This window comes from Leucopleurus acutus (assembly GCF_964270905.1).
Source record: "Leucopleurus acutus genome assembly, chromosome: 5".
Taxonomy (NCBI): Eukaryota; Metazoa; Chordata; class Mammalia; order Artiodactyla; family Delphinidae; genus Leucopleurus; species Leucopleurus acutus.
Genome location: NC_139147.1, coordinates 11,585,298 through 11,598,320, shown reverse-complemented (window position 1 = coordinate 11,598,320; position 13,023 = coordinate 11,585,298). Strand labels below are relative to the sequence as shown.

The window sequence follows — 13,023 nt, the reverse complement described above, 5'->3', positions numbered from 1 at the left end:
ATATAAATAAATAAAATAAAATTTAAAAAGATACGACTTGGGCTTCCCTGGTGGCGCAGTGGTTGAGGGTCCACCTGCCGATGCAGGGGACGCGGGTTCGTGCCCCGGTGCGGGAGGATCCCACATGCCACGGAGCGGCTGGGTCCGTGAGCCATGGCCGCTGAGCCTGCACGTCCGGAGCCTGTGCTCCGCAACGGGAGAGGCCACAACAGTGAGAGGCCCGCGTACCGCAAAAAATAATAATAATAATAAAAAGATATGACTTCCATGACCTCCTGACTCCACGGCCAGATCTAATCCCCTTAGTACTTCATTATTAATCTTCTTATTTGATTAATACATACCTTCCCCTGAAGAGAGTAAAATCCACAAAGGACATTCCCTGCCCATTTTTGCTCAATGTAGTTCTCCCAGAGCCTAGCACAGTGGCCTGGCATATAATAGGCACTCAAATACTTGTTGAATGACTGACTCTAACTATTTTGTCTTTCAAATTTTGAAATGCAATACCTGTCTCATTATCCTGTCACACACACAAAAAAAAGTCTACTTCTTTACACCTAGGTTTATTTAAACTGATAATCTGTAGACGCTGGTAAAAAGAAGCATCATTTCAATAAGGGAAATAAATCTTGCCAGGACAATATATTAAAACATATTATTTCTTTTTTTTGGCCGCACCGCATGGCATGCAGAACTTCCCCGACCAGGGATCGAACCCATGCCCCCTGCAGTGGAAGCACAGAGTCTTAACCACTGGACTATCAGAGAAGTCCCTAAAACATATTATTTCTTAAAACCATTCTCCCTGCTTCCTCAAGTTCAGATCCTGCCAGAATTTTCTAAAACTCAGACCGGATCGTGCCTTTCATCAAAAACTTCCAACAGCCTGAGATAAAGTCCAAAAGATACAGGGTACTTACAGTCTCCCCTATTATAGCTTTCTTATCTTCTACTATCTTGATGTACTCTTTACTCCAGCCACAAAGAAATAAAAGGGAGAAGGAAGCCAGTACTTACTGAATACCTACTGTTAGGAAAACTGCTAAATAATTTTAATATATTTATTTACATATTTCTATATCTATATATCTATCTATGTCCTTGGAATGCCCCTTTCATCTCTTTGTCTACAAACTCCCAATTCAACCTTCAGGACACACATCAGCCAAGTTTGGAAATAACTGAACCAGATTACATCAAGGATACCTTCCCTGGCTAAGATTCTGAGAAACATGACCCTTCTAGTAATGAAGCAGTCTCCAAGAGCGATATGAACTAGAAAGTTCAAAAGATTTCATCATTAATTTCACCTACGTCAAAACATACAATTAACAAACCAAGTGAAATGTGTAAACCTTTATTGATCCTGGTTTCCAAAAAAAAAAATTTTTTAAGGCAGTCTGGGCCAAATGGGTAAATCTGAATACAGGTCAGACAGAGAATATTACAGAATTATTTTCCCAGATGTGATAATGATAGTATTGTGGTTACATAAAGAGAATGACCTTGTTAGGAGATGCATTCTTACATATTTAGGGGTGAGGTGTCGATGTCAGCAACATATGATCAAATGGTTAAGGAAAAAAAAAGTAAAGCAAATATGGCAAAATGTTAAAATGTTGAATGTACTGTTCAATTTTTCTGTATGTTTAAAATTTTTTTATAATAAAAAGTTGAAAAAATAGAAAGCCATACTATCATGAATTGCCACCTAAAAAAGATGACTGCTACACAATCCCAGAGCTGATCCAGCCATGGCAAAACTTCACTCACTCTCTGAGGCCATCTTTACCTAGGTTTCCCAGAAGAAGACATGCTTAGGCACCTTTGCATCCTCTGGGATTGCTCAGAAAATGCCCTACTCCCCAGTTCAGAGACACTGGCTCCAGGGTCACAGCTTTGAACCACACAGGTGAAAGGGAACCCACCTGGCAAGCAGTACTGCGATGCCAAAGGCCTAGAGTAAGAACATTTCTAAGGGGCTCAAAGGAAGTGGATGCCTTGAAGTACCAATTATCCTCCTCCAGCATTAGCCACCATGCAGGCAGCTAACAGTACAGGCTTTGGAGTTAGCACTGGCCTGGGCCCTCTCCTACCTTCAGCCTCTTCCCAGCTGTGCCTACTTGGCCATGTTCATTTATCCATTCCACTTTTAATGGAAGAGTCGCTGTGTGACAGGCACTGTTCAAGCTTTAAATGTCCTTGGGCTATGGTCCTCTGAGGTGTAAACTGGGGATATGACAGCACATCCCTCAGTAAGTGAGAATTAATAAGAAAAGCAGTGTCCAGCACATGTGATCACTCAATGCCATCAACCACTACCTACCAAGAAGATGGTTCACATACATACAACTGCTTTTGTAGAGGGCACTCTGCTCCTGGCAGTACTGCCATTATTATTTGGAAGAGAAAAACGATTACTATCTCTGGGTGATGATGGCAGATGTACATAGCACCTCATTCTGCTCCCTCTTGAAACTTCACGAAAACTGCAATCAATAAAAGGAGTTTTTAAAAAGTCATAAACTCCTAACGATAGGGAGAACAGAAGATGAAACAATAGCAATAAAATTTTGAAAGCTGGAAAGCAGATGGACATGGTAACTGACTTAGCACACCCAAGAAAGCCGAATTCCCAAGCCAGTGGTGGGGAAAGCTGAGAACCAACACAGTGACAACTTGGGAGGAAGCAGGAAGAAAAGTCAGATCCCAGAACCTGTCCCTTTTCTCGTCATGGTACTGGCAACTGCTTCTTCCATATCCTGGCAGAAATCTGAGGCTTTTTCCCCCCTATGTCTTGTGTTCTGGACTGGGTGATACCAGGCACAACAGAAGATGCAGGTATCATACTGAAAACTGGACAGAAGGGACCTCTGTTCCTCTGTTCTGGTGCAGAAGACTAGCAGCCAGATCCTTTCCTTCCAGATAAGAATCTGGAAAGCTATGCAGAGAAAGAAAACAAAATCACTATAACCTCAGAGATAAGAGAACATATTGCATTTTAAAGCAAGAATAGGATCCTATCATAAGAAACATTCAGAGACTAAAAGATAGCTTTGAAAAATAAAAACATAACTGTGTAATTTTTTTTAATCCAAATACAAAGGTTGAGAAATAAAAGTTAAGAAAACCTAGCAGTGCGAATTCCCCGGTGGTCCAGTGGTTAAGACTCTGCTCCTTTATTGCCGAGGGCGTGGGTTTGATCCCTGGTCGGGGAACTAAGATCTCACAAGCCACGTGGTGCCCCCAACCCCCAGCCCCCCAAAATCTAGCAGTAAGTAGGTGGAAAACAGAAGAAAAAAGGTAAGAAAATTAGAAGATCTTTAAAAGGCTCACATCTAAATAACAGGTGTTTCAGGAGACACTATAGAGAATACAAGGGAGAAAAATAACAAAATATTCAGGAAAATCTCTCCAGAATAGAAAGTACTGTATTTCCAGATTTAAAGGGCTCATCAGATACTCAACCTAATGGATGAAAATAGACCCACGCTAAGACAGGCCATTTTAAATTTCAAACCACTGGAGTCAAAGCAGAAATTAGTCTGCAGAAATTAAAAACAAAACAAAACAAAAACAAATAGCAGAAACTAACACAACATTGTAAAGCAATTATACGCCAATAAAAATTAATTTAAAAAAAACAGGTCAAATACAAAGGATCAGGAATCATAATACTTTGGAATTCTCAGCAACACGAGAAGCAAGATGACAATGGACCAATTACTTCAAAATTCTGAAAGAAAATTACTTCCAACTAAAATTCTATTACCAGCCAAAATATCAGTCAAGTATGAGGATAGAATCAAAACATATTCAGACAGGCAACGTCTCCAAGAAAACGTAACTCTTCTTGTCAAGAAGCTACTGGAGTTTGAGTGCCACTGGAGAGAGTAAATCAACGAAAGAGAATACAGGAAAGATCCCCACACAGGAGAGGTAAAGAGGATCCAGCTATGCCCCAGACGAGGACAACCGGGCCAGACTGAAGCAGTGCAACCAGGTACTATGCCAGCTTTTTTTTTTTTTTTTAAGTTTTTATTTATATATGGCATGCAGGATCTTAGTTCCCCAACCAGGGATCAAACCCGTGGCCCCTGCAGTGGAAGTGCAGTCTTTTTTTTTTTTTTAATACATCTTTATTGGAGTATAATTGCTTCACAATACCGTGTTAGTTTCTGTTGTACAGCAAAGTGAATCTGCCATATGCATACATATATCCCCATATACCCTCCCTCTTGAGCCTCCCTCCCACCCTCCCATCTCACCCCTCTAGGTTGTCGCAAAGCACTGAGCTGATCTCCCTGTGCTATGCGGCTGCTTCCCACTAGCTATTTTACATTTGGTAGTGTCCAAATATATGTCCATGCTACTCTCCCGCCACCCCACCTCCGTGTCCTCAAGTCCATTCTAGATGTCTAAGTCTTCATTCCTGCCCTGCCACTAGGTTCATCAGTACCGTTTTTTTTTTTTAGATTCCATATATATGTGTTAGCATATGGTATTTGTTTTTCTCTTTCTGACTTACTTCGCTCTGTATGACAGACTCTAGGTCCATCCACCTCACTACAAATAACTCAATTTCATTTCTTTTTATGGTTGAATAGTATTCCATTGTATATATGTGCCACATCTTCTTTATCTATTCATCTGTCAATGGACATTTAGTCTGGGAAGTGCAGAGTCTTAACCACTGGACCACCAGGGAAGTCCCTATCCAGCTTTTTAACCTGAGGACTGAATGCCCCATGAACCTGACCCAGATTCCTATCTGTACTCAGCTGTGCTTGGCTTGATCTTGATCATATGCTGGTGCAGTTCCTGCTTTCCTTCTGAACCCTGCAGCCTGCATCAGCAAAGGACATTCACTTCCCTCACAGAAGGTTCTACTTTGACCAACACTGATCACTGCATGCAGGCCACGGTGAGCAGCCCACTCCCTCAGTCTGTATTTCTGCCATCTTTCCAGTATTTGGTGCACACTAGAGCCCTCTGATGCCCTGACTGGAGTGAACACCGTAGCCAAGACTCCCTCGTAACACTGCCCACTGACCTCCTGAGAAAGGGGCCCTGTCAGGGAAACAGGAAAGCTGAAGCCATTCCGTCCTGCTCATCTTTCCTGGAAGCTTTCATCTAAAAGTGACAATATTGTCCTTTCCTTACACAGTCAGGTTTGTGCTTACAATTATGGAACAAATTTTTAATCTCAAATTGAGAAAGTGCTAGCATTTTCTAATAAGCATGTTTGGTCCTCATCTGTGCTCTGAGGAAAATAACTTTGTTATCACAGTTTATTTAATGAACAACCCACTGTTAATAAAGACACAGTTTATAGTCCTGTAAGGTTTCAGTTTAACTGCAGAAATTAATAAGGTGTTATGATTTTATAGTCTGGTAGAAATGATTAATCACAAGGTATTATGATTTTGTTGCCCTCTGGAACATTAACCAATTATATCTAACTCAGCAATTTTATTGAGACATTCCTTTCCCTATGGACTACACAGATATCTATTTCTTAAATCCTCTTAAAACCAGTTCTTTGTGGGACTTCCCTGGTGGTCTAGTGGTTAAGAACCCACCTTCCAATGCAGGGAACTCGGGTTCGATCCTGACTGGGGAACTAAGATCCCACATGCCGCAGGGCAACTAAGCCTGCATGGCAACTAGTGAGAAACTCTAAACAAAGAGCCCTGTGCACTGCAATGAAGATCCAGTGCAGCCAAAAAAAACAGTTCTTTGTGGCACTCTCAATAACTATAAAATAAAACTTTGAAACATGCTATGTGTATGAGAATTTTGTTTTGTTTTTAACACCTCACTCAAAACTAAATATACTGTTTATGTGTAAATATTTATATACGTGTGCATATATGTACATGTGTATATTTATGCATTTATGTGTAAAGCTTATTTAAAATTTATTTATTTTCTTTTTCGCCGCGTTGGGTCTTTATTGTTGCTCTCGGGCTTTCTCTAGTTGCAGCGAGCGGGGGCTACTCTTCGTTGTGGTGCGTGGGCTTCTCACTGCGGTGGCTTCTCTTGTTGCGGAGCACAGGCTTTAGGCGCACGGGCTTCAGTAGTTGTGGCACGTGGGCTCAGTAGTCGTGGCTCGCAGGCTCTAGAGTACAGGCTCAGTAGTTGTGGCTCGCGGGCTCTAGAGAGCAGGCTCAGTAATTGTGGTGCACAGGTTTAGCTGCTCCGCGACGTACGGGATCTTCCTGGACCAGGGCTCGAACCTGTGTCCCCTGCACTGGCAGGCAGATTCTTAACCACTGTGCCAGCATGCAGGCCCTGTAAAGCTTATTTTAAAAAGCAAGGGAAAGACTGGAATTCCCTGGCGGTCCAGTGGTTGGGACTCGGTGCTTTCAGTACCAAGGGCCCGGGTTCGATCCCTGATCGGGGAGCTAAAGTCCCACAAGCTGCGCGGCATGGTCAAAAAACAAAACAAAATGAAAGCAAGAAAAAGATTAATTTAAAAAATCAGGGTAGAGGCCACCTCTGGAAGAAAGATGTAAATGTTTCATTTCTTAATTTGGTTGTAGATACAATGTTGATCATTGCAATAGTATTATTTAAATTATATATTTATATATATTCTGTACACGTTTTTTGGTACCTGAGATACATTTTGCAACAAAAGAACATCTGTTACTGTTGGATATTCAAGGGGATTACCACAGGAGGGTATTACACAGCCTCTGTTCAAATTTTCTCTTCCTTAAGGCCTTCTCTATTCATTCCTGCCAAGCTAATCAAATGAATCAATATAACCTTAAAGTCAACACCATTAAGTGGTAACAAGGTTAATAAATTAACCATTATTTAACCTGGTCCTCAAAATTTTTTTGATCCAGTCTCTAAATATAAAAAGACACACAGATTCTAAGAAATGCATTTAAATCAAGCAAATTAACTACTGCTTTTAAATTATAAAATCCTTCAAGTTACAAAAAAAGATTCCTGGTAAAAAGAGCACTACCTGAAACTTATCCAACAATGCCCAAAAGATTTTCTTGCAGTAAGTCTTTTAATGGCTAAAACCCAGAAACAACCAAACGTCCATCATTAAGGGACCAATAAAATATATTAGAGTATATCTAAACAGCTGCGTACTGTACAGCACTTTAAAAATGAGGTAGGTGCACGCTGATATGGAGACGTGTCCTTATACTAAGTCAGTTGCCCAATAGTATCATGGTACTAACCCCTCCTAGGGACTGGAATTCAGGATGCAAAGTAAAGAAACAAGGAATTCTAACTTTTCACTTGATATACTTCTGTGCTGTTTCAATTTTTACTTGATATTATTCTGTAACATTACAAAAAGAGTTTACAACCTGGATATATTACCGTAATCATTTAAAAAGGGCAGATAAGGATAAACTAATAAGATAAATTCTTTACCTCGGACTCCAGAAGTGAATTCAGAAATGACCAGCCAGTAATGGGCCAAGGAGGATGGGGGAGGGGAAGGCGTGTCTCCGGAAGAGGAACACTGCATCCTCTCCGTGCTCTCATTAACCCAGCTTTTCCTGTCGGGTCGATATTCAAGATAACTTTTGATGTTCATTTTAAGGACGAAGAGGCTTGCAACACTATTATCGGCAAAAAAATGTCTAACGTTTGTTCTACGTCTGAAAACTACGTTTGTCTGAAGATGATGGAAAAGAAGTGTAACAATCCTGGGAGTAAGAGGCTTGGTAATTGTTAAGGAAAGGGATTTATAGCGCAGGTAGGTGAACAGTTTGAGAGAAGAGGTGGGACACTCCGAAGAGAAATCCCAACACACACAAACACACACACGCGCGCGCGCGGCGCCAGCAGCGGGGAGGGAGCGAGCACAGTCGATCTCAGCACTGCTTGGGCTTCAAAAGGTCATATATTTACCTTTCAAACTAAGCACCTTCCATTGATTAACTCGGAAGCCAATTTATTGGTTAGAAACCAAAATGGTCTTCCCCAGCACAACTACCTTTGCTACATGGGCAACTCTCTGCTGCTCTTTATCTAAAAGGGCACGAACACTTTATGATTAATACGCGAAAGAAGGTTGACCCTCTTCCATTTCCATTTCACACCTCTGTACCTGACTCTCCTACGGAGAGACTCGGAAAAGAGCGCCGAACACTGAAAACATTCCCAGCCATGGTTCAGAGCAAACGGGAGGGGCGACGAAGCACCTGAGTGGCCCCCTGACCCCCGTGCGGGCCGCACATCGTCTCCCCACCGCCCGTCGCCCCGGGAAGCTGACAGGCTCAAGACGGAAACCTTTCCAGACCTTCCAGGGAAGCAATTCGATGGTGAGACAACGTGGCGGTGCGGCCCGCTCCGGCCGAGCGCCAGCCACGCTCGCCCGAGGGGACGCGGGCTAGTGCGGAGGGGGCGGCAGCGGCCCCCGCCCCGCGGACCCGCTCCTCCCGGCGGCGCCTCTCACCGGAGAGGCCGGGCCGGGCATCGCCGCACCTCGCAGGCCGGGCCGGACGAACCGGGGGTGCCTTCCTACGCGCGGGCGGCAAGCGCCAGCCCCTCGCACGCCCCAAACCGGCCTCCCGCACTCACCCGGCTTACCCGACGTCCAAGCCGACACCAGGCGCGAGCGCAGAGGAGGAGGCGGCTCAGCCGCAGCAGAGCCGGGGTCCTCGGCTCCACCTCAGCCCTCGGGAGCCGGTAGCAGTCCGCGGGCGAAAGGCGAGGGCGCCGGCGGGGCGGGGCGCGGCGCCGTGCGCACCGCAGCAGCCAATCCGCGCGCAGCAAGTGGCCGGCCGGGGCGGGGCGGGGCTCTAGGGGCGGGGCGAGGACGCCACGGGGCGGAGCGAGGGCTCCCGGGTTTCACCGGGTCTCCGGGAGCTGCCGGCCAGGTTTGGCGTCTGTAAATTAGCGGACGCGTATACCTGGCCACTCATGTTGTCTTCTGGATGGCAGCACAGCTGCGTTCCTGCTCAGGGACTTCAAGTGCAGCATCCGTGAGATCACGTGCAGGGGGAGCCCAAGACCCAGGGGCAGGGGCTCTCTTTGCCTATAGGCCCAGCGGCGTTGACCACCAGCTGCCCAGTGTAGGGCACGTGCTCCAAGAGGGTTCTCAGGAACTGAAGGTCTGTAAAGATGTCCTTTTCTAATCCCCGCCACTCAGAAATGGAGGCCTAGAAAGGTGAAGTTACTTGTCCAAGGCTACCAACTAGTACTGTAACCCGAGGTTACCAACACAACTAACTAGTCTTCTGATTCTGTCCTGAAGCTTTTCCCGGCCATCCACCAGATTTTTGTTTTTCTTATTGTCAGGTCTCTTCCTACTGTATCCTTTAAAGACACTACATCTTGAATTTTCAATGTAACTTCAACAGCCTTTGCAAGCCCCCTCTGTCTAAATTTCCTATGGAATATAAAATGTCATTTAATTGCTTGGGGGAAAGGCATTGTGTAAGTCCAGTTATTATCAATAGAAATCTAAAAAAGCTTTTACCTGAAGTATAATAAAATAAAAGGTTTTGTGTCCCAAGTTATCACAAAAGGCCATCCTCTTCTACTCCTGTTACTCCTATAACTCTTATACGTGTAAGAGGAACAATCCCTAGTTTTTGATATTTTTTCCACTATCTCTCAGTTCTCATTTTCATGGATACTATTTTTCTATCTTTTATATTTTACATACACTTTCAGTTACATTACCCATCATCCTGATAACATGTGCTAGGATCTAGGTGCCCAATAAATATTTGTTGAATAAATTACTTTTAAAATATGTGCAACCTTAAAATTAGTTAAATTGCTGACCTATGAAAGTTGACTTTTTAAAGTAAGTTTTTAGGGACTTCCCTGGCTGTCCAGAGGTTGGGACTCTGTGCTTCCACTGCGGGGGATGCAGATTCGATCCCTGGTCGGGGAACTAGGGTCCCGCAGGCCACAGTGTGGCCAAAAAGTAAGTAAATAAATAAAAGATTTCAAAATCTATCTTCTTGTGGAGCATAGGCTCCAGACGCGCAGGCTCAGTGGCCATGGGTCACGGCCTAGGCACTCCGCGGCATGTGGGATCTTCCCGGACCGGGGCACAAACGTGCAGGGGAAGACAACCAGAAAATAAGAGTGGCTTAAACAAAAATTGGTATTTCCCTCTCAAGTTTTAGAAGTCCACAGTTAGCCTAGAGCTGGCCTGGCACTTCATGGAGACAGATGCAGCATCCTTGTTGCAGCCAAGAAAGTCACACATGTATTTATTTATGCTTTCAAATATACTTGTATTTGGAAGATATCAGCCTCCATTCCCAATGTCACTTCATGGTCTAAGAGAGCTGCTGGAGCTCTAGCCATTATACTTGCATTCCAACCAGAAGGTGAGAGGACAAAGGGAACATGCCCTCTCTTTAAGAACCTTTCCCTGGACTTCCCTGGTGGTCCAGTGGTTAAGAATCCACCTGCCAATGCAGGGGACGAAGGTTTGATACCTGGTCAGGAAACTAAGATCCCACATGCCACAGCTACAGAGCCCTCACGCCTCAAGGAAAGGTCCCGCATGCTACAACTAAGACCCGACGCAGCCATAAATAAATAAATAAAGTGGTTGTACTATTTTAAAAAAAAGAACCTTTCCCAAAGTTCGCATATACCATTTCTGCTTTCATTCTGCTGGCAAAAACTTAGTCACTTGGCTACACTAAACTGGAAGGGAGGCTAGAAAATGCAGTTTCAGTACTGAGGAAGAAAGGAAGAATAGATACTGGGGGACAAGTAGAAGTTTCTACCATAGTCTCAAATCTCATCACTGTTTAAAACATTAAGTATTTTAAGATTCTACTAGATGTTTTACCTTTATTACAGAAGAGTATCTGAGAACAAATGCTTACCCCCATTTATGAAGAAGGATGTTACTGTTGACCTGCCATTAGGATGCACGTGCTTTGAGTTGCCTTCCCAGACGTGAGGGGGGACTTGCACTAATGCAGCTTGTTTCTCTATCATTCTGTAAGCCTCTCCTTCACAGAGAGTCAAACATGTATGTAGCTATGCTTTCAAAAATATGGGCATTTGAAAGATATTGGGATTAAGTTGCTGATGTCAACATTTCAGTGTCAGCATTTCAAATGTACTGATTTGAGTCTTTAGTAAACTTGCCGATCAGCTTTAAAAAAACTCCACATATGCCCTCATTCAGTTGGTATTCGATTATCTCTCTACCTAAGCATGTTTTCTTAAATTCCTATTACCTCCTAGATTCTGGAGTCTTTGTGACTTCAGGTTTGGGCCAGGACAGGTTCTAAAAGACCTACTTCACCTAAAACTGGACAGGTAGAATCCAGTCCAGTTGGTTCAAACCTACTAAGAGAAAGGAACAATCCAGGCTGTCCTTCACACCAGGTCCCACAGGTTCTGGTTTGTTCTTACTTTCTTGAGGCTGCTTCATGAACTTACTCTAATGGATGGCATTCATGTCCCATCTTTTAAGTACACCAAAGTATACTGCAGGAGCTATGTTATGTAAAGCATATTGTGTAACCATGTACTTCCCAAAATACTGTCTTTCTCTGTAAGCTTATTGGGTTGTGAAACAAAAAGACTTCCTGTTAGTAAGTCAGTTAGAACTGTTGTATTTGGATGAAGTTGACTTAAGACTAAGATTACATTCCTTTGGATCTTAAATGACCCTCTCCTAAAAGGATGGATAGTCAGTATCAGTCATCTAGGTAAAAGATGGTCTTTTAGAGGGAAAACAGGATACCAAAGCTTGGAAGATCATTTGATTTAGGCAGAAGAGGAAACACTTCTTTCTGGAGTCTAGACTCTGATGACAGTGGATACATTTATCATTTGGTTTCTTTCAGTTACAAATAACATAAAAAAACAGTCTCAAACTGGCTTTTTAGAATAGTAAAAACAAACAAAAAAACTAGTTTGAGAACAGAAAAAGGGGGACATAATCTCAGTTTAAATAGAGATACATACAGAGAAAATGAGAAGTATGATACTCTCACAAATGAGTCAGGATTTTTTATGTGTCATGTTAAAATAACCATCTATGTTGTGACACAGGAAGAGGTGGTGATGAAATATTACAAGTACTGTATGTCAAGGATATATTCAGACACCAGTGTTTAAAAGACTGATACAGAGACAAATTCTTCAGTGGGTAACAGGGAACAGAGGATGGGTCAGAAAAATATACAGTAGTATAGTAGTATAAGAAGCCATAAAGGGACTTCCCTGGTGGTGCAGTGGTTAAGAATCTACTTGCCACAGGTTCAATCCCTGGTCCAGGAAGATCCCACATGCACCACAACTACTGAAGCCCGGGCACTCAAGGGCCCATGTGCCACAACTACTGAGCCCGCGTGCTGCAGCTACTGAAGCCGGCACGCCTAGAGCCTGTGCTCCACAACAAGAGAAGCCACCGCAATGAGAAGCCCACGCACTGCAACAAAGAGTAGACCCCACTCGCCACAACTAGAGAAAGCCTGCATGCCACAACTAGAGAAAGCCCGCATGCAGCAACAAAGACCCAATGCAGCCAAAAATAAATAAAATTTTTAAAAAAGAAGCCCTAAAGAAGTTAGATGGAAGGTCTCTGGGGACAGTATAAGACAGAAATACAATAGGTGACCCCAAAATTAATAAATCATTTCAACACGTAATTTTTATAATATAGATTGACTTTAATTATACTAGAAGGGTAACACATATGAAATGTTTTTTAAACGATGCTTATTGATGAAATTAATGAGATTACTGAGTTTCATGTATGTCTTCTGTATTAGTTATCTATTGCTATCTAGCAAATTATCCCAAAACATCAGCAACTTGAAACATCAACTATTTATCTATAATCTTGTACAATTTCTGAGGGTCAGGAATCTGAGAGCAGCTTAGTTGAGTTGTTCTGGCTCAGAATTCCTCATGAGCTTATAATTAAACTGTCAGCTGGGGCTGCAAACATCTAAAGACTTGCCTGAGGGTCTGCTTCCCATAAAGCTTATTTACATGGCTGTTGGCTGGAGACCTTGGTTCCTGAGTACATGTGCCTCTCCACAA

At 43.2% G+C, this 13,023-nt stretch overlaps 1 protein-coding gene across 2 annotated transcripts in view; it reads right to left on the bottom strand.

Annotated features, from left to right (window-relative positions):
• Nucleotides 1-8,683, bottom strand: part of TMEM50B (transmembrane protein 50B) — a 34,826-nt gene extending 26,143 nt beyond the window's left edge. The window contains exon 1 of one of the 2 annotated variants that reach the window (XM_082839925.1): nt 8,566-8,683. The gene's annotated coding sequence lies outside the window, so the exon portion shown is untranslated. The remainder of the gene's footprint in view (nt 1-8,565) is intronic. The other variant, XM_082839924.1, reaches the window with a different exon arrangement.
• Between the last annotated feature and the right edge of the window lie 4,340 nt (nt 8,684-13,023).